The sequence below is a fragment of the Martes martes genome (assembly GCF_963455335.1).
Source record: "Martes martes genome assembly, chromosome: 1".
In the NCBI taxonomy this organism is placed as follows: Eukaryota; Metazoa; Chordata; class Mammalia; order Carnivora; family Mustelidae; genus Martes; species Martes martes.
The window spans coordinates 28,895,865-28,920,752 of NC_137888.1; positions in this window are offsets into that span (position 1 = coordinate 28,895,865).

Here is a 24,888-nt window from a genome sequence, read left to right on the forward strand (position 1 = left end):
TTTACTCCCCTCCTTCCTGTTCAGTCTTCTAGTTCTAACCAAGTTTATATTATGATGCTCTCTTCTTTTCTTTGTAGCTAATATGTGGTCATTCTACTGTTTTCATCGGATACCTTACTTCCTCAGACACGTAATAATACCCAAACTTCAGACTGGCTTGATTTTTCCTGTATTACACTCATACAGTACCTCGAATGTTTTTTGTAACAGAGATTACCCTTCCCATAAATTGGTGACTACTAGTCAGTATCACTAAATTTCAAGCTCCTTAAAGACAGGAAAGAGGTCCACCTTTGTCCACAACTCCAAAAGCAGTGCTTGACTTAGCTACTGACCTGTAGATGTACCCAGAAGTTATTTATTTTCCATGCCATTGCTTCTGCTTCTCCTGCAGGATGGAATGTCCGTAACCCTTTTCCACCTACACCTTCCCCCAAATTAAACATCCGTCCTTCCAGATTCAGATCAAATGTACCTCCTTAGTGAATTCTTCCATTATTGCTAATGCCCCCAATGTGTTCAGGATAACCATCTGACAAAATACTTTTCGCTCCACTTACCATCAGTAATAATATCTAACCCCCCTCCATTAACACACACACAGTGCTATCTTTTTTAGAACAAACGCCTTGCTGAGTACCTTGCATAAAAAGAAATTTCAGTGAAAACTTGTTAAACTGAAACTGTTTATACCGATTCTAGCTTTATGCTATTACGTAGAAGCAGACCTTTCCTCAAGACACACACATCCTATTGCCTAATTTGATCTCACCAACCAGAGTCTCACTTCAGATATTCAAAAGAGAATTTTTTTACTCACCCCAATTCAAAGCCTTCTTAATCTTCTTTCTCTAATTAAGTGGTACCACCATCCATTTTCTCAAGTCGAAGCTCTGACAGCATCTCTGGATTTTCTTTTTCTCATCACCCCTACTCCTTCTGTCAAATCTAATAGCAAGCTCACTTGGTACTCTCTCCAGTCGTTTGATTCAGTGCCTTCTCTGTATCCACTGCAACTATATTATTTACACCACCATCATTTTTTCCCCTGGCTCTTCACAGTAGTTTCCTAAAAGGTTTTCCTGAATTTGCTTTCACCCTTCACCAATCCACTCACTATGTAGAGCAAATGAAATTTCTTAAAACATGAATGAGAGCACACCACGTGATGGCTTCAGAACTTTCAGTGATTTTCCCTAGGGAAAAAAAGACATCTTACCATGCTACAAGGCCCTGTACTCTGATCTGTAGCGGCAGGTAAATCTCCTCTCAGCCACCCCCTCGCCATCGTACATCCACCTCACTGAATTTCTTGCAGCTCCTGGCACAAGTCAACCTTTTTCAACCTGTGCTCCTGACACTCCTGCCTGGAATGCACCTTCCCGACATTCTGTGTCACCAGCAACTTCACTTCCTCCAGGGTCAGCGGAAATGTCAGCCTCCCTGGACGGCTCCGACAATATTACCTGCAATAGGTCACCTTCTTCATTGCAGTGTCTAATATTTTGACTGCTTCATAGCCCTTATTATTTTTATTTACCACACACTTGTTTGTTGCGTGGATTCACTCATGAAATGTAAGATCATTAGTGCAGGAGTGATGTCTGATTTCTATAGGATCTATGACATAATTTTATTTATTCTGGCCATTTGGTAAATAATAGGTGAGTGGAGAATGGGTTTGGATACTGACTTAGGAACTGAAAAACTCGGGGTCAGGGCAAGTCATGCAAATATTTGGAGCAATCCTGATTCTTTCCCTCCCTCTAAAACCCTCATGTAGATTTGTTGTAAGGACTTTTGAGAGATATATGTAAAGTACATCAAGCAGGGTTTTCCGTGCATACAACAGGAGATTGGTAAGGAAAAATGACATATTTTATTTACTTTTCAGTGATAAATAGTAGTTGCAATAGCAGTAGCAGTATGTGGGCTTTTTTTCTTTCTGTTAGAAATGCAACAGTTAGACTAACAAGTCTATATAAAAGAAAAGGGATTGTAGGTTAAGTTTTGCATGAAAGAAAATAGTGGATTTCAGATTTTTTTTTAATGTTAGATTAGTGCTTTGTTTTGTTTTTGCATTTGCTTTAAGTTAAAATTGCACGGTAATATTCCTAAGAATATATATACTTTTGGGGCACCTGGTTTGCGCAGTTGGTTAAGCATCCAACTCTTGGTTTCAGCTCTGGTCATGATCTCAGGGTGGTGATGGAGCCCCAGTCAGGCACACTCAGCAGGGAGTCTACTTAAGACTCTCTCTCCCTCTCCTCTGCCCCTTCCTCCCTGCCCTCGCGCATGTGAGCCAGCTTTCTCTATCAGATAAATATGTATTTTTAAAGAATACATTTACTTCTAGTAACAATGAAAAGAAATTCAAATGAGTTGACTCAGATTCTGCCATGATTTCTAAAATATGACATTTGCTGTAATGGGGAATTAGAGTTCTAAAACTCTCTACCAACTGCCATGCTTTTAAAATGCAACCCAAGCACCCCTGAAATGTGATAAGCCATGCACATTCCTGAAGATGTGTTCCTTAGTGCCTTAATTATATTTGAGATAATTCCCAGGCTTCAGATAAAATATTTCGACTACTCTTCTTTCAAATAATCACTTAGGCTCCATTGCACTATTTTAAAAAGGTTAAAAACTTTCTTTCCCTTTTTAATAGTCATTTCCTCATTCTCAAGCTAGCTTTTAACCTCAATGCTATTTTGACACAGAGATTAAAAATATCCTGTACCAATCATACTATGTTTGACCTTTTATGTCCTAAAAGAAAAGGATGTAGAAAGAGATGATATCATCTGTAGGGGGAATATGTTTAACTCCATAAAAAAATCTCTGTGTGCCACATTTTTATTATGTAGCTTTGTTCCCAGACCATTTGTCCCCCTGTGTATTTGTGTCATGAAAATGTTTGATTCAGTTTTATGTATCTGTATGTCTCTTTTTATTTCTGGGTGAAAGCATTAATAAGTAGGAAAGATTAAGAGCAAGTTTTTGAGTTTGGTGTATGAGAACCAGAACAGGTATAGAGTATTTAACTAGAAATGAAGAAGGGTCAAGAGCATTAGATGGTTAGATAATTGAGTCATACTAGCTTGAATCCTAAATTAATGTATTTGCAAGGAAAAAAGAGCCATAGCATTTCTTGTGAACCCTCTGCAGCTCATAACCAGTTTACATTGGCTTTTCTGTGAGGCAATTTATTTGTGTAATGGTTTATTTAGCCAATAACAGTCTGTCTTTTATGCTTTGGGATAACCTTCCTGAACACATACATGCTTTAATTCATGATCCAGAAACCTGAGGTGTGTTTTTCTCCGTATTTCTTTCTCAAACAGCAGAGAGAAAACTGTTGGCTCACTTCAGTGATTATGTTCAACTACAGTTTTCAGGATCTGGAATGTGACGGACTGAGACAACATGGGAATAGGCTCAATTCGGGATTAGGTTTTGATATCCTATTTAGTGATTATAACTTCTAGGCCCTACTGAAATATCGATTAACCCCTGTGTCCTCCAGTAAGCCTTCTAAATGCTCCGCAAGCTGATGGTTTTTTATAGACTAGGATCGTGCGTCATAAGGTTTCTCCTTTGTCAGCTTGCTAGCCACTCTATGACCAACCACTGCCCTTTGAAAAACTAAATTTAGGGACCATACAACTGAAATTCAAAATTAATATTCTTACTTGGATTATACACTGTTCTTTTTGGAGATAAGGCACATATCCCAAAATTATTTCAGTTTTGTAGTGGTTTAAATAAAAGGTGGTTTTAGGGATGCCTGGATAGCTTAGTAGGGTTATTGCCCTCTCAATCTTAGCTCAGACTTTGATCTCAGCATTATGAGTTCAAGCCCTCCCGCATGCTCCATGCTGGGTTCAATTGGGTGAGTTTTCTGGGTTTGGTTTTTTGTTTGTTTGTTTGTTTGTTTTTTTGTTGTTGTTGTTGAGGGGGAATGGAGAGAGAGAGAGAATCTTAAGCAGGCTTCACACCCAGTGCTGAGCCTGACACACAGCTCAATCTCACAGCCCTGAGATCATGACCTGAGCTGAAATCAAGAGTAGGGTGCTTAACCAATGGAGCCATCCAAGCACCCCTTAAGTTTTCTGTTTCAAATGATGTCAGTTGTTTGCATGGTGGTATTCAGCTGGCAAACGGACTGTTCAAGAGAGTCTTAGAGGTGTCACTTATGTATGTTGTGCTTTACAGTGATACCTAAAGCCTAGGTTCAGCAGGCACTGTCCAGTAGAGTGCCCACCAAGTGATATCTTCAGGATAGCAATCTCAGGCCATTCAGACTTCTTACATGGTGGCTTAGAGCTCTTCCACTGTTGCAAGTGGTCTAGCAGAAGTTGTAAGGGTTCTTATGACCCAACCTGAAAATCCTACAATATCACTTTTGTCCTGTTCTATTGATCAAGTCCCCTGGGCCAGCCCAAATTCAAGGAAGAGGAACTGGACTCCGCCTCTCATTTGGAGTGATAACAAAGAATTTGTGGTTACCCTTAATCTCTCACATTGCTCAACCTTCTGTTAGCCATGACATCTATCGGGTCAGTTCTACCATACTTAAGAACCATTACAGTGGCAAGATAGTAACACAGAGGTTCATAGATAATAGTTAATTTTCATAGTTAATTTTGCTCAAGTTCACACAGCTCGTAATTTAAGAAAGTAAAAATCAGGTTGGCCTGACTCCAGATTTCATGTTTGTATATTGGGGAAATTGATTAATTTGATCTTAATAGCAAATAACTTTTAACTGTTTTCTTATTACAAAATTGCTATTATTTCTGAAATAATTTAGAAAATATGATAAAACAAAGAGTGATATTAAAAACCACAGACCTGTGTATCTACTGCTCAGATATATTCAGTGTGATCACTTGGGTATATCTCTGTATCTGTTCACTATTGTTGTGGAGAAAAAAAAAAAAAAACTACTCTCAACATTTTGTGGCTTAAAATAACAACCATTTATTTGGCTCACTGGTGAATGGATTGTTAATTTAAAATGGGTTCAGCTGAGCTCTTCTTCTGGCTCTAGAACAGGGTTTTACATGCTTCTGTGTCCAGCTAGGAGTGAGCTCGCCAACTGTGCTTCCGGGTGTTGGCTCGCTGACTGCCGGGGTGCCACGGGTCCCTCACACATGGTCTCAACTGATTGTTAACATGCAAATGATGGCACTGAAAGACAGAAGACAGAAGTGTGCAATGCCTCCTGAGGTCAGGACAGGCATATTGGCACAAAGCAAGTTGTAAGACCAGCCCAGATTTCATAGTTGGAGAAATTAACTCCAACTCTTGATCCGGGAAGATGCAAAGTTGTATTTCAAAGGGTATGGACTCAGAAAATGGTAAAAAAAAAAAAAATGTTGTGGTCATTTTTTCAATCAACCTGGTACAACTCATCCTATTTTTTATTCTCCCCTAGGCCTATGTAAGTAAACACAAATACAAACGTAAACACATGGATTTTATATATACCTATTTACATATTACAGGTACACTCTCAGCATTGGCATTGTTAAAAATTACTTGCTACTTTTAATTCTTAAGCAAAATGACCTATTACCATTGCTTTAATTTGCATTTGTTTGATATATATGAAATTAAATATATTTCCACATGTTTGTTGGTTACTTGTTAGTGGAATTTACAGTGATTTGCTGGAGTGAAATACAGGAGGCAAGGAATTACTTGAGAGTATTTGACAATTGCATGTTAGAAAGAAAATGAGCAAGAGAGCACCACTAGTGGTGGATACAGGAATAGAGGAGAAAATCATCATTAGTACAGAATGCAGGTAGTGTGGCCCCTGCTGGAGTGTGTCAAGAGAGGGAAAATTAAACATCAAAGACACTTTGGCAAGAGTGGAAGAATGAGAGTGCCACTAACAGGAATTGTGAAGTGTGGAGGAAAAAGCGATTTCATGAAAAAGTTTGCTCTTGAAGATCCTGACAATAAAATACAATCAGAACACCAAATGAAGATATTAAACATGCAGTCGATAGACTATGGAGATGAGTTAGGTGTTTGCTTGTTTGTTTTAATTAAAGTGATGGTGGGAAAATATTTTACTTCCAAGGGGATAAATGTTATTTCCTAAGCAAGAGAAACACAGATGGTTGATAATACCACAAAGCATATTGCATTTAAAGGACAGAAGAAGTAAGGGGGGGAAAACAAATGAGATGCTAAGGATTAAACATTTTCATAGACTAATTTCTTTCTCACTCTCCAAAACTGTTACTTCCGTCCCTTTCTTATATAAACCCCCTATTACACTTGCTCTCAATTGATGACTATTTCCTTACACTTGGTTATTAACAATAAAAGTTCGTGGGGGATCATTAGGACAGTGAGAATACTCTGTGTGAGTCTATAATGGTGGATACATGTCATTATACATTTTTCCAAACCCATTATATATTTTTCCAAACCCACAGAACGTACAACACCAAGAGTTAACTCTAGTATAAACTGTGGACCTTCAGTGAAAATCATGTATCAATGTAGGCCCATCAGCCGTAACAGATATACCACTCAGGTGAGGGATGTTGATAACCAGGAAGGCTATGTATATACAGGGGCAAATTCTACATGCCTTCTCCTAAATTTTGCTGTAACCCTAATACTGTGAACCTAACACTGCGCTATAAACAATAACATCTGAATAAAGAAAAAAAATAAGGAGTTCAGTATAATGATCTGAAATCTGGGTGTGGTTCACTGAAAAGCAAAGATTATGGCTAAAAAATTTAAAAAATAAAAAGTAAAACAAAACAAAACAAAAAAAAGTAAAACAAAAACTCTCAGCAACCTTTATGTTCTATTACCAAACACAAAACACGCCTGTTAGTACACCCATCCTGTCTTTGTTCTGTCCTCTACAATGAAAAGAACAGACCTTTTCCTCTCTGAAGCATTGTTGATCTCATCTCTTCTTAACTTGCTCAATGATTCACCCTTTCCCTAGCCTCTCTCTTTAGTATCATTTGCCTCTCTTTCTTCCAAATCATTTGCATTAGCAAAGAAATACTCTCAGTATAGCCTATCTGAAATAATAAAAGCAACTTCTGCTCTCATATCTGTCTCCACATAGCAACAAAAAATGGATTCTCAAAACCTGAATTATTTCATATCTAGATCCTAAATAATTTCTTATCCCTTCTAATGCTACTGTTCTTACCTCTCATGATAACCTTTGCACTGAGGTTTCAAACTAGTTTTCTAGAGGGTTTCTCCAGGCTTCTCCCTTATGTTTCCATCCTTCTTGCCATCTACATAGCTGTTCCTTATTTTTCTTTATAATTGTCATAACCTCAAAAGGTCTATTGTGAGTTGTATTGATGCTCCCCAAAAAAGATTTGTTGAAGTCCTCCCAAGTCCCGGTACCTGGGGATGTTACCCCATTCTGAAAATAGGTTATTTGGCAGATAGAATCAAGAGATGAGGCCATGCCAGAGGGAAATGTAGAGAAATGCAGGGGAAATACAGAAATATGACAGTGGAGGCAGTGATTGATGCTTCTACAAGACCAAATTCTAAGAAATGCCAGCAAACATGATAATCTAGAAGAAGTAACCTGAGATCCCTCTGTACATCCTTCAGACAGGGCATGGCCCTGCCAGCACCTTGATTTCAGACTTCTAGCCTCCAGGACTGTGAGAGAATACATTGTTATTTTAGCTCAGTCTTTGGTATGGTGTCACAGCATCCCTAAGAAGCTAATACAGGGCCTCAAATTCCCATGCTAACGACACCTGTTCTACTTTGGAATATCGCGTATTGAGTATGTCTTTCCTTCACACACCCATTACACCAGAAATCTTTGCATATGCTTGTCTGTATTAGTGCCTGTGGCTCCTCGTTTCTGCAGTCGAGGACCCTGCCTTCCATATTCAGGCTCCCATCCCCAGCTCTGTCTAGCATACAGGCAACCATCAGTGTGTTACCTGCTATCAACGTGAAATGAGGCTCCGGTGTTGAGCAGTCAAGGAAACGATAGCTCTAGGTAAAGAACTGGGATTAAGAATGGAAGTCAATGGAATGGAGTCAGAAGCAAAAAGACCACTGGATTTTGTAATGCCGTGGAAGCAGTTGGTACGATTTAAGAGAGCAGTTGCAGGAAACTGGGTATGGCAGAAACCAAATTTTAAGAGCTAACCACTGAGCCACAAGTGCCGAACTGTAGAACCTAGGTGTAGTATGCCTTTGCAAGAAAGTTGGCAGTGAAAAGAAGAGGAGGAATGAAGCAGGGTTTGGTTTTTATTTGGGTGTCTATCTACATAAAATGGCAAAAGAATTTCCAAATAAAGAGGTAGGTTTGCTGCTTATTAATGACAGAAGCCTCTTAGGAGTCCGGTTTTGAGGAGAAAGAATTCAGTGTGAGAGAAGCGGCTGGTATGAATGAAGATAATGATGAAAATACATAGTGTCAGAGACAGCCTCACAGTGACTGGCTTTTATTTTGTTGAAAATTTTGTGTTTGCTTTTTTGAACATACCTTTCTTACTAGATTGTAAACATTTTTGAATACGAAATTCTCTCTCTACATACAAATGAGTGTAAAAAGGTCATTTTAAGTGAAATCCTCTTAAGCCATACATAATTTGTGTTTAGTAGGAAAGCTGTTGTTCTCAATTTTATTCCCAACTTTAAACCTGTCAGGTATTTATCCTGGCGAGGGGTGAAAAAGTTATCTTCATGAATCATTTTCTGTTAACAGAGGACCTCATATTAACTGAGTGCTTATTCTTTGCAGACTCTGTCCTAGGGTTTTTAAATACATTTTATTATTTATCCTTTGAAATAACACAAACAGATAGATGTATTTTGTATCTTTATACAGATGGAGAAACTGAGGTTTAGAGAGATCCCTTATCTAAATCCACACAAAGAAGTTGCAGAAATTATCGGTCCGCCTGTCTGCAGAGCCTCTGGCTTTACTGCATTACTACAAAAATAGATATACAAAACAATTGCCTAAAAGATAATTTTGGTTGTACATAAAGCTGTATTTTTCATTTTATTACCTGTTAAAATACTGTTCACTATAAGAGCAGAAATAAGGTATGTCACTACTGACTTTGAGGCTAATAACTGGCTTTATACTTTATTCCAAAATGCCCTATCTATCCTCCTGACAATTTCTTCTTTCATTGATATTTTTTAAAATAATCAACCTAAAATTTAGTATCAGTAAAACAAAATGATTGACAAAAGATATTCTAAGTAATAAAGTCTCCAATTTCCTTGTTTCTGGTATCTCTTCCAAAGAGATGCTTGGCAGTAGTGCATATCTTTTAGATAAATATTGATGTGTCCATTTGGAAACTAATAAAACCTAATGCCTTGCACAGTTGGTCGCAATAAAAAACCAAGTGTGTATTGTTCAAGGTGGACTTAATAGCCGACACTGAGGCTGACTCAAATTTTATAAGCATTTTAAATTATACTACTCAGCAATTATTGTTAGTGTAGGCATGGGTATGTGCAATTATCAAATTCTTTTAATGATCTAAAATCAATATGTTGGTAGTAAAAGCTTAGGCGTACAACTTCAGAATGGTTCACATGAACTCATTTGACACGATGTTAATGTATCTGTCCCTATTTAGCTTGTTTCCACCTTGTAAAGTAGGTTAATTTAAAAGTTTAAGGTACAGACTTCTGTAACATTATAAAACGCATGAATGTTACCATTACAAGGAAAACAAGTAATGTTATGGATAATAAAATCTCTAAGGTTGTCGCCTGCTTCCATTGCTGTCCCATTGTTTTCCCTTCTTAAATTGCGTGTCATCCAAATGATTGCAGAAACTATATTTGCTCAGTCATTAGACAGTCAATTCAATGGTTCTTTTCACATATTCCGAGCTTGATTACTTTTTATTTCTTATCCCTTCTGTAGACATACAAAGATCTTGCACATTTAATGTAAAACATTCCGTCTTCTGGTTTTAAGGAACATTCTTTGGATTCTTTATAGCAGCACAATGAGAGCAATTAACATTGGCCTTACAGTTTTATCAAGGCAGCAACAAGTGAATATTCTATTTAACAACTGGTGAGTGGTGCTAATGGGCAGATTTAGACCACAGGCCAAGGAGAATCTGTAAGTGCAAATACAAATCTTGTTACATATGATTAAGTAAAATAAATTGGGTAATTAAGAAATAGCTCCAGGCTTAGATGTTACATGCCACAATGTTAATATGCATGTGGTACCTAAGAAAAGATCATTTTACAGTCTCATACCTTCTGTATGTAGAAGTCCAGTGTGATCGGTAGGAATTTCAGGTTTATTCATAATGACAGCTGACCTGCAGAGGATAAGTAGCTTTGTAAAGCATATCTGGACTGAGAAGGGCATGGCTAGGTTATTTTGACCATCTCTCTGCTTTTCCGCAAGGCCATACGTACATTATTTGTGTAACTCGGATATCTTGTCCATTAAAACTTGTCAGGAGAAATATTTCTTAGCCTTCCTTATTCAACCATAGAATTCTTAACAACTCTCATTAGTATATTCCTCTCTTTCATTCATCCATTCATTCATCCACTCTCTTTAGTTCTATCTTGTATGGTAAAGTCCATCTCCTAATTTTTATTTCTGCAGTAGAATATACCTATTATCTACAACTGATTTGCTTCTCTCTCAGATCCTTTGGCAGGATCCAGAGCCTGCTAAAATTAGAACCTTGGGCGTTTTTGTTTTTTGAACTAAGCATAAGCATCTTTTGTTCTAAATATTTCTTTTTGTAATGTTTCTCATACCCTTCTAGGCGTTCAGAAAAGTTTTCATCTTTGTCAAACCTTCTTTCTTTATTTCTTTTCCACTGAACATAATGCAATGGTTGATTACTTCAGGTTTCTCACGCCAGTGACTTCACTTCTTTCCTGCCTTTGTCTCTCCAGGGTGTGCATGTAGAAAATCTTCAATGCTGAATTTATCCCTTTTTACTTTCTTTAGGCCTGAAACTGGACTGGTGTTTGCCATTCTAGAAAACTTCTTGGTTTCCAACAGCAATATCTTGTCATTTCTCTAGATAGCGCTCTCCCATTTTCTGAGGTAACTATTTCAAACCTTCCCACTCTTGTCAAATCACCTGTCCTAGCACCACCCTCTTTGCTATCAGGGAATGAGCTTAATGTCCTCATCACAGAGAAAAGAAGATCCTCAGGACATCTCTGAACCTCATGTCCATTCCCTACCCCTAACCCCACACCTAAAACTGCCCACCCTCTGCTGTTTAATAGAAGTTATTCTCTCTCTAAGGCTAATTTCTCTACATCTGGACGTCATTCCTTCCCACAAGATAAATGATCTCTGAGTTGTTTCTGAATTGCTTATAATTGTTTATAATTTCAGTCTCTGTTGGTACCATCATGTTCAAGTTTGTCCAGTTTAGCAATACAAACAAAAAATAAAGATAATAAAATAATAAAATAAATAAAATAAAATAATAAAAACTTTCAACCCACCTCTCTCCAGCTCTGCCTCCTTTTCTTTCCTCCACTTGATAGCCAAGCATGTATGTTTAAGAGCTGCTCACTCTTGTCATTATTCCTCATCTTTCATTCGTAGGGCGGCTTGTGTTATCTACTTTTATCTACTGAACAACTGAACTGCTTTTCCAAATGTAACATAATTTGCTTGTTCAGAAATACAATGAATAGTTTATTTCTTGTCTTATTTCCTTCCCCAGTAACGTTTCACACTGTGTGCAATTTTCTCATTGAAACACACTCATTCTTTGGATTCTATAGTACCATCTACTCCAAATTTTTGACCATTGCACTACACTCTTTGGAAAATTCTTCTTTGTTAACCCACCAGTTAAATGTTGGGGTCTATAAGAATTCCATTCTACATACAAGTACATACAAGTACATGGGATTGCTCTTCTCCCATGGCTCCAATTAATGTCTTTATAGTTCATGATATCCACTTTTAGATATATTTCTGCTATTTCAGTGCTTATATCCAGCTTGTTCCTGGATATTTTAGTTCATTGTGCCTCACAAGCTGAAATTTGATGTGCAAAATTACTTTCAGGTATTTTTCTTCTCTTGTGCTTATTCTCTCAAAGAATGGTGCTACTATCATCCATTCAGTTATTCAAGTCAGAAAGTTAGGCGTGGTATAAATCCCTCAGTCTTCAAATCCTATTGTTTTAATCTCCCCAGCCTTTACCCCATTCTAGGCCACAATTATTTCTTGCTTATGTAATACTTGACTCATTAATTCTTCCAATGGATTCTCTGTGTTATGAGTAATTTCTTTTCTGATCTGATCATTTATTTTCCATTTTTTAAGTCCATCAGTGGATGAAACTGCACTGAGTTGATGGTATAATCCCACAGAGAAAATTATTCATAAATTATTATTAATGACTGTAAAGATCAGCAGTTTGTCAGTAAGACCTATTTTAAGCTTTCAAGTAACATCTGAAGTGACTTCCTAGAAAATGTTGTGTGAGTCCAGGGCTAGCTTTGTCTACCACTGATCTTTATTCAGATACTAATTGACTGTGTGATCTTTATTTTCCCTTTTTAGTATCAGATCCTATACTTTTATTGAAGAACTTCATGCTCTAGTTATGGGATGAAGATTGTTGTGTGTATCATCACTTATTTTTTTTTGAAGATTTTATTTATTTATTTGACTGATAGAGATCATAAGTAGGCAGAGAGGCAGGCAGAGAGAGAGAGAGAGAGAGAGAGAGAGAGGAGAAAGCAGGCTTCCTGCTGAGCAGAGAGCCGGATGCAGGGCTCAATCCCAGGACCCTGGGATCATGCCTGGAGCTGAAGGCAGAGACTTTAACCCACTGAGCCACCCAGGTGCCCCCTATCATCACGTACTATTTTTTTTAAAGATTTTATTTATTTATTTGACAGGCAGAGATCACAAGTAGGCAGAGAGGCAGGCAGAGAGAGAGGAGGAAGCAGGCTTCCTGCTCAGCAGGGAAACCGATGTAGGACTCGATCTCAGGACCCTGAGATCATGATCTGAGCTGAAGGCAGAGGCTTTAACCCACTGAGCCACCCAGGTGCCCCTCATCACTTATTTTTATCACAACCCTATAACTTTTATATACATTTTAAAGTTATTGTTACTATTCCTGTTTTGCTTAACCACTTTCCTAATTTTTTTTAGCATTTTTTAAAAATTTTATTTATTTGTCAGAGAGAGAGAGAGAGCACAGCAGGCAGAGTGGGAGGCAGAGGAGGCAGAGAGAGAAGCAGGCTCCCCACTGAGCAAGGAGGCTGATGTGGGACGTGATCCCAGGACCCTGGGATCATGACCTGAGCCGAAAGCAGGCACTTAACAGACTGAGCCACCCAGGTGTCCCTCCGTTTTAGCTTTTGAGATGGTTTTTCTGAATCTCTGTGTGTGTCTGTGTATGTGAGTGTATTCTTATACATTACACCTTACTACATTCTCAATGAGCACATATATTTTTAAGTTTCCTAAAGGAAATTTTATGAGTCAAAACAAAACGATGTTAATACCTTAAGGACTATGGATCCAGTACCTAATCTTGCTGTGATTTTTCAAAGTCTCATGTTTAGTTTTCAGGCTGGCTGAAATAAACAGGACCAGTGTATTCATATTTATATTCAAGCTATTATTGGTGTGTTTGTTTTCCTTCCTTAAGAAGGATCCATGTTTACAACTGCAAATATTATTCAGGTGACTTTTCTTAATCTCACTTAAGGGCAGTTTAGGATTAGTTGAAAAGAGTGAAATCTATAATGAGTAAAATTTGAACACAGAATTTAACTTTAGTACATGTTGTATCATTTAATACTTGTAAAAATCTTTTAAGTATTGTGTTATTTGTTTCATTTTTCAGATTAAGAGATTGAGACATAGGTTAGGTTACAGCTAAACATTATTAGAGCAGATTACAAGTGTGTATCTTAAGTACTACAAAATACAGGTATATGTTTTGAATAAGACATGGTCACAGTCCATGATGAACTTGGAGATTACCTACTATTTAACAAATGTTTACAAAACAGCTTATTAGTGCAATTATATTAGGACCAAACATGTAAGATTGCCAGTCCTTTAGGTATAAAGGGGTGGGATATTGGCAATTTTATAGAAATAGACTGTTAACAAGTACACAGTATACAGAGTGGTGTTTAGAGAAAAACATGATTATTTGTGCCCAGTTAGACCAGTGAATTCTTCAGATAGATGTTGAAAAGTAGTCTGAAGAGTTCAGTAGACAAATGATGAGGGGTATGCTTAGTAGATACACACATGAAACACAGAGACATAAAAGAGTTCTGTATACCCAAAGAACTCTAAGAGGTTTTTAATACCTGAAACATAGGGTAAGGGTGCAAAGGGCTATTGCATATGGCTACAGGTGTCCAACTTGTGCATGGTGCAAGGGCGTGAGCTTTAATTAAGTGCCACTTACGTAATAGGCATATATTGATTTTTATATTACCAAGGCAGGCTTAGAAACTTCAGACTTTGTGGCTGGGCCCTAGAGCAGCCAAAGTCCCCTGAGGATTCTTTCCTTTCTTCCTGCTTCTCTGGATGACCTGATTCTTATTTTCCACTGATGTCTACAAACAGCTAGAAGGTTTCAAACGGAAGAAACGGTTAATGATGATGAAAGCTAATAGGAATGATGGTGTTGACTCATGATGATAAGATTGTCTAGCTGCAATTGAATACTTTATTTTTATTTATCAAACACTATGTAAGAATTTTATTCCTATTATGACAATATGAGAATAAGTATTTTATTATTTCCAACATATAGTTAGTTATACCTTAGGTGAATCTTTTTGGGTGTGTGTGTACGTGTTTGTGAACCCATAATCTCAAGAACTGCTGCAGAAAATTTTCATTTGGGTTGCTTTTAATTACTATTTTTTGTAAGTGAACTAGGCAACCAAATTTCAAAAGGCTAATCTAAGAAATGAAAAACAAACCAGCATAATCCAAATAATATTTTTCTTCTAAAATTCATGTTTTCACCATGAGATTTCTCAAAGGTTACTGTAATTCATTTATTATCTTATTCTTGTTTACTTTGCATGAAGAAATAGTTAATGCTGTAAGGAAAAACTGGCAAAGTTTAAGCGAGGTTTGGAAAACTCAAGATCATCTAATTATACACGAGACCTAGAAGCTATTGCTATTTGTCCTTATCCTACTTACTTTCTAAGGGTCATCCAACCAGAAACAACATTCTGATATGTAATATTAGTAACCACTTGGAGGAAACAATTTACGTCACCCACACATACTAACTAGAGATTAAGTAAACAAATAATCTATTGTGACTTAAAATGGTTTCCATGGTGTGCATCTAATTTAGTATGGATAAATGATGGGTTGAAACTGAATGATGCCAGTACTTTAAACATGTTTTTTGATGCCTCTGGTGTAAATGGAAATGTGACCTCAGCCAGTTGTTAAATTGATAGTTATACTGATATGCCCAGCTGAGTGACAACATGGCCTTCATCATTTCTGGAAGTGAGGATTCATTTCATTCATCAATCCCTGTGTAGATTTGGATCTAGAATTGGATGTAATATATTTTATATATAAAATAACATTAGTATTGCTAGTATTCTGAGTTTGTTTGTTTTTTTTTTTTGATGCAGCAAAGATACATTTTCCCATTTAATGCTCACAACTTATGTGCAGGTTGTGGTTATCTCTACCTCACAGATAAGAAAATGGAGAATCCATGCAGTTAAGTAAATTGACCAAGGTCATACAGTTGATGAATGGCAGAAACAGAATTTGAATTCACTTCTAAGTAATTCCTAAGCTAGGGTAGTTTGAAATCTGCTTGTTGCTCATATATGAACAATTGGTATGCCAGTTACTTTTGCATGGGTTGAAAAAAAAATCTTACACCCTAAGTAGTACAATACAAGTATCTTTGTTTTATCTGTAATGACCATGGCACTTTTGCTTCTGGCCACCTTATACTTTAGATTCTAGTAATCTCCACCAACTCTTGATTCCTGAATTCTGTTCTTTCATGCTCCAGGACCTTTGCACATGCTATTTCCTCTGCTTTGAATGCCCTCCCACCCTGCCACCTGAACAGAATTCACATTCACAGTCATCTAATAAATCCCTACTCATCCTTCACATCTGTATTAATTTTCTGTTGGTACCATAACCGATTAAACAACACAGAGTCACCATTTCTTGGCTTTGAAGTTAACAGGGCCTAGAGCCAAGAATTACAGTGGCCTCTAGGAGCTGGGAACTACCCTTACTTTATTTATAGCCACTAAGAAAACTGGAACCGCAGACCTATAACCACAAGAACCTGACTTCAGCCAACAATCTGAGTAAGCAGGAGAGGAATTCTTAACTAGAGCATTCAGAATGTAACACCCTTGCTGACTGCTAGCTCCGAGACCCTTACACACTTCTGACCTATAGAGCTGTGGCACAATAACCTTGTGTCGTTGAAGCTGTTAAGTTTAGGATAATTTTATGAGAGACTGAATGTACAAATGGACAACAGCCAGATCATATAAAAAAATACGAATCTGACCTACAGCCTCTGTAGCAGCTAGTCCAGGAAGACAAATCACAACGTCCGTAGTGACTAGCTTAAAAGTATAAGGGCTTAATCAATAAATTCCAGCTTCTCTGATGTTTTTTTCCTCCAACTATCTACTTTGAATCAGCCAGAAAACGCCAGATATGCTCCCCTAACTGAACACATAGGATTCCTTACTTCTAATTAGCCCTCCTCCAGCTTACCCTTGCCAACAGCCTCCAATCAGGACACATGTTAAGCATGTTTTCCTCTATAAAATCTTCTGTAACTCACCTGCATGTAGAGTCTCTGCCAAATGCAGGTGATGGTTGCTGATTCTTTTATTATGACAGGCTCTGAAGAAGTAACCTTTGTTTCTTTTCATGTAGATAGTCTTTTTTATTTCTATATTTGTCTTGGCAGTAATAGAAGACTCATACATCCAGGGTGAGGGGCAACTTGTGCAAACTCAGTGGTCAGGCGGGGATGGAGTCTACCAAGAAAGGCTGCAGTGGGCTTTACAGAAACAGGCGGCACTGAGCATCTTTACAGTGTAGACTGACCCAACTGACAGTGTAGGGAGGGCCAGACTTCAACATTACCAGTGTGGAGTGGAAAAGACATCACAGCACCTAACTGGGTTCAGACTTGGGTATTCTCTTCACGTTGTGGATTGGTCATGACTGAGGCTGTTTAGCTCCTATGAGTTATGGACAGTTTGGAACCAGCCCCACAACGTAGATATTACGCTCATTACAAAACTAGCATGTGGGTTCTCGAGCCATTAATTGGAAAAATAAAAGAGATTTATTGATGCTTGTTCCTCAGGTTTGTGGAGCATGAAATCATGGCTACCTTCCATTTCCACTCTATGCACTCTGTATGGTTTGAATTATTTATATTGAGCAGGCATTACTTTTAGGATCAGAAATAGAAAACAACACAAATACGTGCCAATTTCGCAAAGCAAAACAAAACCTTGAGGTCTTTAATTTTTTTTCCTGAATTAGTCTCCATGAAACAAGAATCTTCTCAATTATTTGTGACTATGAAGAGAACTAGTTCCTGAAAATCCACACAGTTTGCTCTGAATTTCCTCTCAACATCCAATTTTAGACTTAATTTTATAAAAGTGCATTACAACCAACTTTAATTTCTTATTTAAAACATTGCCATTTCCAGTCTCAAAGGTATCCTTTCATTACCCTCAGGATTGTCATCTGTTGAACCACATTTCATTATACCTTAATTATTTTGCTCTTTCATTGGGAGTAGGAAGATTCGCCTTAATATGGAGTTTTAGAAATCATTAAGAAATACTCGCTGCAAACTATCCCTGAACAAAAAACAAAGCATGTCACTAATGGGACATCATTGCTGAACTGTGTCCCTGTGGTCATTGCAAACAATTACCGGCAAAATGGCAGTATGTTAATTCAAAGGTTGCAGTTACCCTCTTCAGAGCTGAGGTTACAGCTCTTTCCCATCTGTTAATTTCATATTATTAGAATTTAGATTTCTTGAGGAAGCAGATGGCTATAAACTTTAACAGGTGTTTATGGTGCGCTGCCTTAACTTTAAATGCTGAACAGGTACAGCTTGAAGTTTGCTGGGCTGCACAGGGAATTAGTACTTTAAGTGATGTGTGGGGAGAGAATTAATTTGTTTTGAACTACCTGAAGAAAATTCAATATATTGTACACAGAGGTTCATGCTTACTTGACATGGTGCAATACAATGAGAAATGTCAAAAAAAAAAAAAAAAAAAGATTTAAAGAAATCCTGAACTGTATTCTTCAGACCAGCCTACCACTTTTCCTGCTAATAAAGTACCAAACAAGAGCATGCTCCAAGTTATGGCAGTGGATGAAAGTGGAACAAATAGGGAAGCATTCATGCATCAATGACTGCTTCAACAAATGTATGTGTAGCACAGCTCATCTCTGCTCTCCTGGAATGCAAATAAAATGCAAATCTGCATTCCTATTCTGTACATCTTCACAAATATTTTAACATTACATCATGTTGTGCTCCACTTGGCAATGTTCTGTCTCACTCGAATGGAACACTGTCTACTGTTTTATAAATTCACACAATGGCTAAAAAAAACACAAAAAACAAAACTGGTAGAGCACAATATAATGCCTAGATTTATATGTACTTTCTGGAAAAATATAAATTCTTTAAACCCAGGTATATAATTTTCCACATATATGAGATGAATACAAAACTCTGAACAATGACTGATACAGATTTATTCAATTAATTATTTAATGATACTTTTTACCAGAATAACACATTTTCTCTAAATTGCTTGGGTTATGTGACTGCAAAAGTGCTTTAGGCTTTGGTAAGCCCTGTGTAGAGAGGACTTCAGTGCTCTATCCCCAGCACATAGAACATTGCCCTGCTCATTAATTGCTCAATAAATACTTGTTAAATTTATTCAATGTATCATAGATGCAAAGAAACTATAGAAGCCCAAATGTTTGTACTTTATAATTAGTGGTGAAACTGCAGAAAAATTATTGAGACAAGTGTGAAGCTGTCACAGGCATGGATGGATACTGCTGATATCTGCAGAATTAATGCTGCATATGTACACTCCAGAAAAGAAATAACATATAAATAATGATGATATTGCCAATGGTGAAGCTTATGGAAAACACAGTACATTTCCCTTGTACTTGCATTCCTTCTGGAATTTGTTGATGTTCTGAGTTAGTTTTTCTGCCTGAAGTCTACCAGATGGTATGTTGGTCTGTGTTCCCTGAACTTTCTTGGATTCTTTAGGCGGTCAAATTGACACTGCTTTCAGTTCTCTTAATGTTGTGGAAAAACTTTGGTATCCGTGCGTGGTTCATGAGTACAAACTGGATCATGTCATTCCTTCCTGAAATATAACTTGGTTATAGAATGGCCCTTAGTCCTAACTCAAACGTAGGTCCTTTAAGAGCAACGGTCAGCAAATAGAAATAATTGAAATGATTGCCTACAAGAGCGCTCCCTTGGATATTTCCCATTGATCCCTCCAGATCCACTGTACTCTTTTCCAAGTTACTTTGTACTTAAGGGGGATGACTGATAATGGACAGCATTGGTAGACATCCAGTTGGTTTGGTCAACAGGGAACATCACCAAAAACTCAGAAAGGGGAATGAAAGAGAAGTCAGAGTAGTAATTTTCCTCCCTCCCTTGCTGAGGTTATCTTAAGCTGATTGCTTCCCTCAACTAAAGATCACTTATCCCTCTCTTTGCCTCTTTAGTCTTTGAATATACTAAGATGCCCTGCTGTTATTACAATCCCCAGAGAATTAAACTATTCATTGTAGTTTTCCTAAACAACAGCCTGCACTTTTATAAATAGTGCCTTTATTAAATCCTCCTCAATTTACCCAATTTGAGTGTATGCCATCTGTATTTTGCCTGGACCCTGACTGACACAGTCTCCAAGTGATAACTAAAATATTTTAAAGGACTTAAAGTTTTAAATGGCATTCATTTGTTACTTTAAATTTCTTAAGTGATAGAAGATTGGAAGAAAGTATGTAAGAAATTCCTCTTTACCTGCTTTTTTTTTCTTTCTTTTCAGTAGAGATGCTCCCATTTACTTGCAACTATTTTAGAGTTAAGTAACTACTTAGAATTGAGGAGAAAATAATAAAGCTGTTCTTTTGAGAAATGGAAGCTGTCAAGGCTTTATTACCAAGAGGAAGCACCAAAAGTAATCAAGGCTCTTTTTGCAAAATATGATGTGTACCTTCCTGTCAAACTCCATTAACTTAGAGGTTTGAATTATAGTTCTATTTCACAAAATAGTATGATGGAATCAGACATAATATTAGAAGCTCAGAGTTCTGTTTAAAATTGCCTTTTCTTTGTTCTAGAGAAAAATAGAACATTCTGAAATGTATCCTCCTAATCAACTGTTAATAGCTAATTCAATAGCCACCTGCATCAAATTCTGCTGTTCTCAGAATAGAACACCTTGATATTCTAGAGGGAAAGTGTTTACTCTCCTATTTGTGTGTAACTAAGCTGCAAGGTGAATTCCAAATGAACCAATGGGGAAATTGATATCTTCATGTGTCCCATAAATGGGGCATTTTGGGCCTCTATTGGCTACATATCAGAATCGGAGTTCATCCCACAGATATCCAATCGTGTGCCACAGACGCAGGAGCCTATAAAAAAAAAAAGCTGAAAGATGTAATGTAAAAAGTGTGTATGATTATGGCCATATTTTCATTAGGCCTTTTTTCACAAGACAGAAATGACATTCAGATCAGTTTCGTTGGAAATTTATTGGGCCAGTTCACTCATTTTTACAAAATGTGAAAAGAATTTTTAAAATCCTTGTTTGGAAATATTGCTTATCTAGTCACTCTTAGTTTTAACAGCTCTGATAAAAGCCTGGACAACTAGTATAGTTAGGCTTTTGTGTTGTTGTTGTTTTTTAAAGTCCTTTTTCCTTAGCCACTGGTAAAATGAATATAAACCTAGTATTCTTTTTTTTTTTTTTTAAGATTTTATTTACTTATTTGACAGGGATGACAAGTAGGTAGCGAGGGAGGCAGAGAGAGAGGGAAGCAGGCTCCCTGCTGAGCAGAGAGCCTGATGCGGGGCTCAATCCCAGGACCCTGAGATCATGACCTGAGCCGAAGGCAAAGTCTTAACCCACTGAGCCACCCAGGAGTCCCTGAACCTAGTATTCCTTTCAGAACGCCCAGTGCCTGGCATAAGACATTTAACTGTTGTTATTTTGTATCCTGGCGTTCAACAAAAGTGGTGCTTCTTTCTCTTCAAGTAGGAGTAGATTTTTGCGAGAAAGAACAAGGCTAAGATGGAGGTGGGGAAAGAGTAATACGAGGACGTTGGAGGTGAGGAAGTTCAAGTGCACAGGCAGAGCAGGCTAGCGGCACCTCCTAGACCAGGACACATTTGGACCCCTATTCCTCAGAGATGAGGAGGGAAACCTCTAGACCTGCACTACATGACTGTGTTGGTCACAGTCCATCTGTGTGACGGCTGTTTAGCTCAGATTCCATGTGGTTTACTACCTAGCTTCTTCCCATGTAACAGTTTTATTACTGAAAAGAGAGGTTGAACTTTCACGAGCTCTCCCCAGCCTCCGATATTCCCTCCCAACTCTTTGCCCCTTCATGCCTGGCATATTATACCATCTCTGGGAGCTTGATTGTTCTCTGCCCAGAGTGTCCCCTTTATTAAATTCTAAGTATTCCCATTTGAAGATGCCATCTGTTTCCTGACTGCTCGCTGATTGATAGAGGAAGCATTACGGGAACGGGCACACTGGCATGTGGCCAAGCCAGGTCTGCAACTACTATCCTTCTAGCCAGGCATGGGCTGGGCGTCCAATTTGTGCTCCTCAACTCTTTGCTGGTCCACTCCTCCTGACTTCTGGGCTGGATCTCGAAGCAGGGATGTGAAAACAGAGGCAGGGAGGGGAGTGGCTCAACCCCAGATCTTCTTGGAACCCAGTTCAGATATTTGAACTCTGTCTCTAGAGACAAGTATACAGTTTTCCATTGTTAGAGAGTTTAATCACCTGCAACCTACTAAGGCATGGAGGCTACCCCAAAGGCTCACCAGGGGCAGTTTTCACTAGTTAAAGCATTGTTTTGCATTATTGTTTAATAACTGTCCTCACTTACTATTATCTGAATAATTTAATGACTTATAATTTGTCTATTTTTAATTTTAATTAATACCTATGTCTGCTTTTTTTGGTGTTTGCCATTTTATGTCACATTAGTCTGATTTGAAGATTTCCATCTTTAATTAATGTTTTAATTATCATCAGCTCTTCTCAAATTTGAATATGCAAAGCCAAAAAGGCAGTAAATTCCTTCATGATGTACTCTGGACTCCAAAATGCATATAGGCATTCTCTGGTGTCAAAGTTCTAAGCACCTTTACTTCCTGCCTGAGTAGTAAATCACCATTGGGCTTTATCTTGATTGGGCATTCACTCCCTGTTTTATCTTGGAAGATACACGTGATCTCTCTGGGTCTTACTTTTCTCAGTTAGGGGGCTCTTTACATCCCCATAGGTTGTTGTAAGAGTAGAACATAATGATATGTAAAGCACCTCTATCCATGGCTGTACCTGCTATGCATATCATTATTCTTAGTCAACCCTGTTAAACATCAATATTAATTTGTTCAGATTCACATTCTTGGAGCAACATAATCCCAACATCTATGGAAGAAAAGACTGTACATTATTTTCTTTCCTGAGAGCTTAGTTTAAATACAAATTCTGGATATGACGACTAAAGCCATTAATATGCAAGATAACTTGTCCTAATAATTTCCTTAATAATTATCTTTAGCTCACAAACTACCAGATGCAGAGTTTGAGCAAAAAATAAACAGTAAGTTAAACAAGGTTTTAAGCAGTTTATTTTATGTAAGGAATCTTACAGCTATTTTAAGAGGACAGGTGGCTAATATAAAGCCAATGCCGAAAATATTTTACCTTCTAGTAAGTATATTATTACTATGATATATAATACAATTACATATAATGTGTTTAGGATTTTAAATACTGTTCTGCAAGTTTAGTTTCATTATTTGACACTATTTATTTACAAATTCTTAGCAGTTTAAACCTATCTTTAAAAAAATATGTGTTCAGGGGTGCCTGGGTGGCTCTGTGGGTTAAGCCTCTGCGTTCAGCTCAGGTCATGATCTCAGGGTCCTGGGATTGAGCCCCGCATCAGGCTCTCTGCTTAACAGGGAGCCTGCGTCTCCACCACCCCCCTCTCTGCCTGCCTCTCTGCCTACTTGTGATCTCACTCTCTCCCTGTCAAATAAATAAATAAAATCTTTAAAAAAAAAATATGTGTTCATGGCTCGACCTAGATGACCCTGGATACACAAGTAGGTACATATAACTCACGAATTTATGGCAATTTTAGTATTTTTCTGGTGTTTATCATTGTTTAATTTGATATATTAAGCCCCTAATTCAAAAATAACAAAGAAGGCTTCAATTAATCCATTTTTAAAATAATTTGTCATTTTTTTAGTATTATCACTTTTTATTCAGACAGTTACCAAATATTTTTGGAAAATCATGTGTGTGACAAATGGGTTGAGATACTGGAAACAAGAGGATGGAGTAGATGCAGAGCCTGCCTTCAAGGACCTGGTGTCTAATATGGTTAGGCAACACACCAGGCATCAAGAGTGGATTTACGCTATCACAGAAGTGTCTGTAGAGACAGTGTGGATCACTCATCTCTCTTATTTTAGCATGTTGGGTTTTTAAAAAAACGGTGATGCTGGAGTCAGATTTTGAAAGTGAATAATGCTCTTACGAGGTCAGGATTAGAGTAAAATTCCTTGAGGAATTTACTACTTTTGATAGAAATGATCTGTTATTTGCCTTGTGTTGGCCTTAGAATTAATCATCATGTATTAGAAATAAATTCAGTTAAAGAATTTTTCCAAATAACTATTATGCTTCAGGAACTTATCCTTTTAGACATCTCAAAAATACTCAGCTAATAATGTCAAGGGTCCCTTAGGTACTTAGGAAAGCATAATTTTCCCATTTCTTTATCTTTTTAATGCATACTTTGTTGTAAAATATGGGTTTTGTTCATTATTAATACTCTTAGGAAAAATTGTGAAATACTTGAAAATGGGCAAAGAAAAATAATACATTACTGAATGTCTATTCCTCTTTCCAGATTATCCTCAACTTTCATTCTCCTTGAACCTCTTCAGCTCTCTGCGGTTAGATAACAATGCACATGATCTTGTCCTTAGACATGGACAATGTAGGTCCCCTCAGATTGGAAAAAGTAAATTTCTAACTATTTGTAGATTCATTTTCTCCTCTTAAAGACCTAAATATATATGGTACTTTGAATTCTCCTGTGAGGCAGTAGTAACCATTTAGTGATCCCTTCAATAATTAAAGAGTTAAGTAAAATCTTTGAGATGTGTTCACTTATATTTGTATAAGAGTTTTGACTTTAGTTGTTCTTAGAAATATCCTTTATTGCTACCTTTATTTGTAGTGAGATTTTCTCTAGCCCTAATCGTGGAAACTGACACATAATTGTTACAAATATCAAACATTCTGTATGTGGTATAGAATAGTTGAAGAGGAAAATATGTTACTATTTTTATTTTTATATATGTATGTATATATAGTGTATTTGTATATGAATATATATATATATATAAAGTTTATACATATATTGGTATATAGAAAATATTAAGATTTTCTGGAGAAGGTGAGTCAGGAAGGGCAGCAACACCTGTATTCATATTTGAAGACACTTGAGACCAA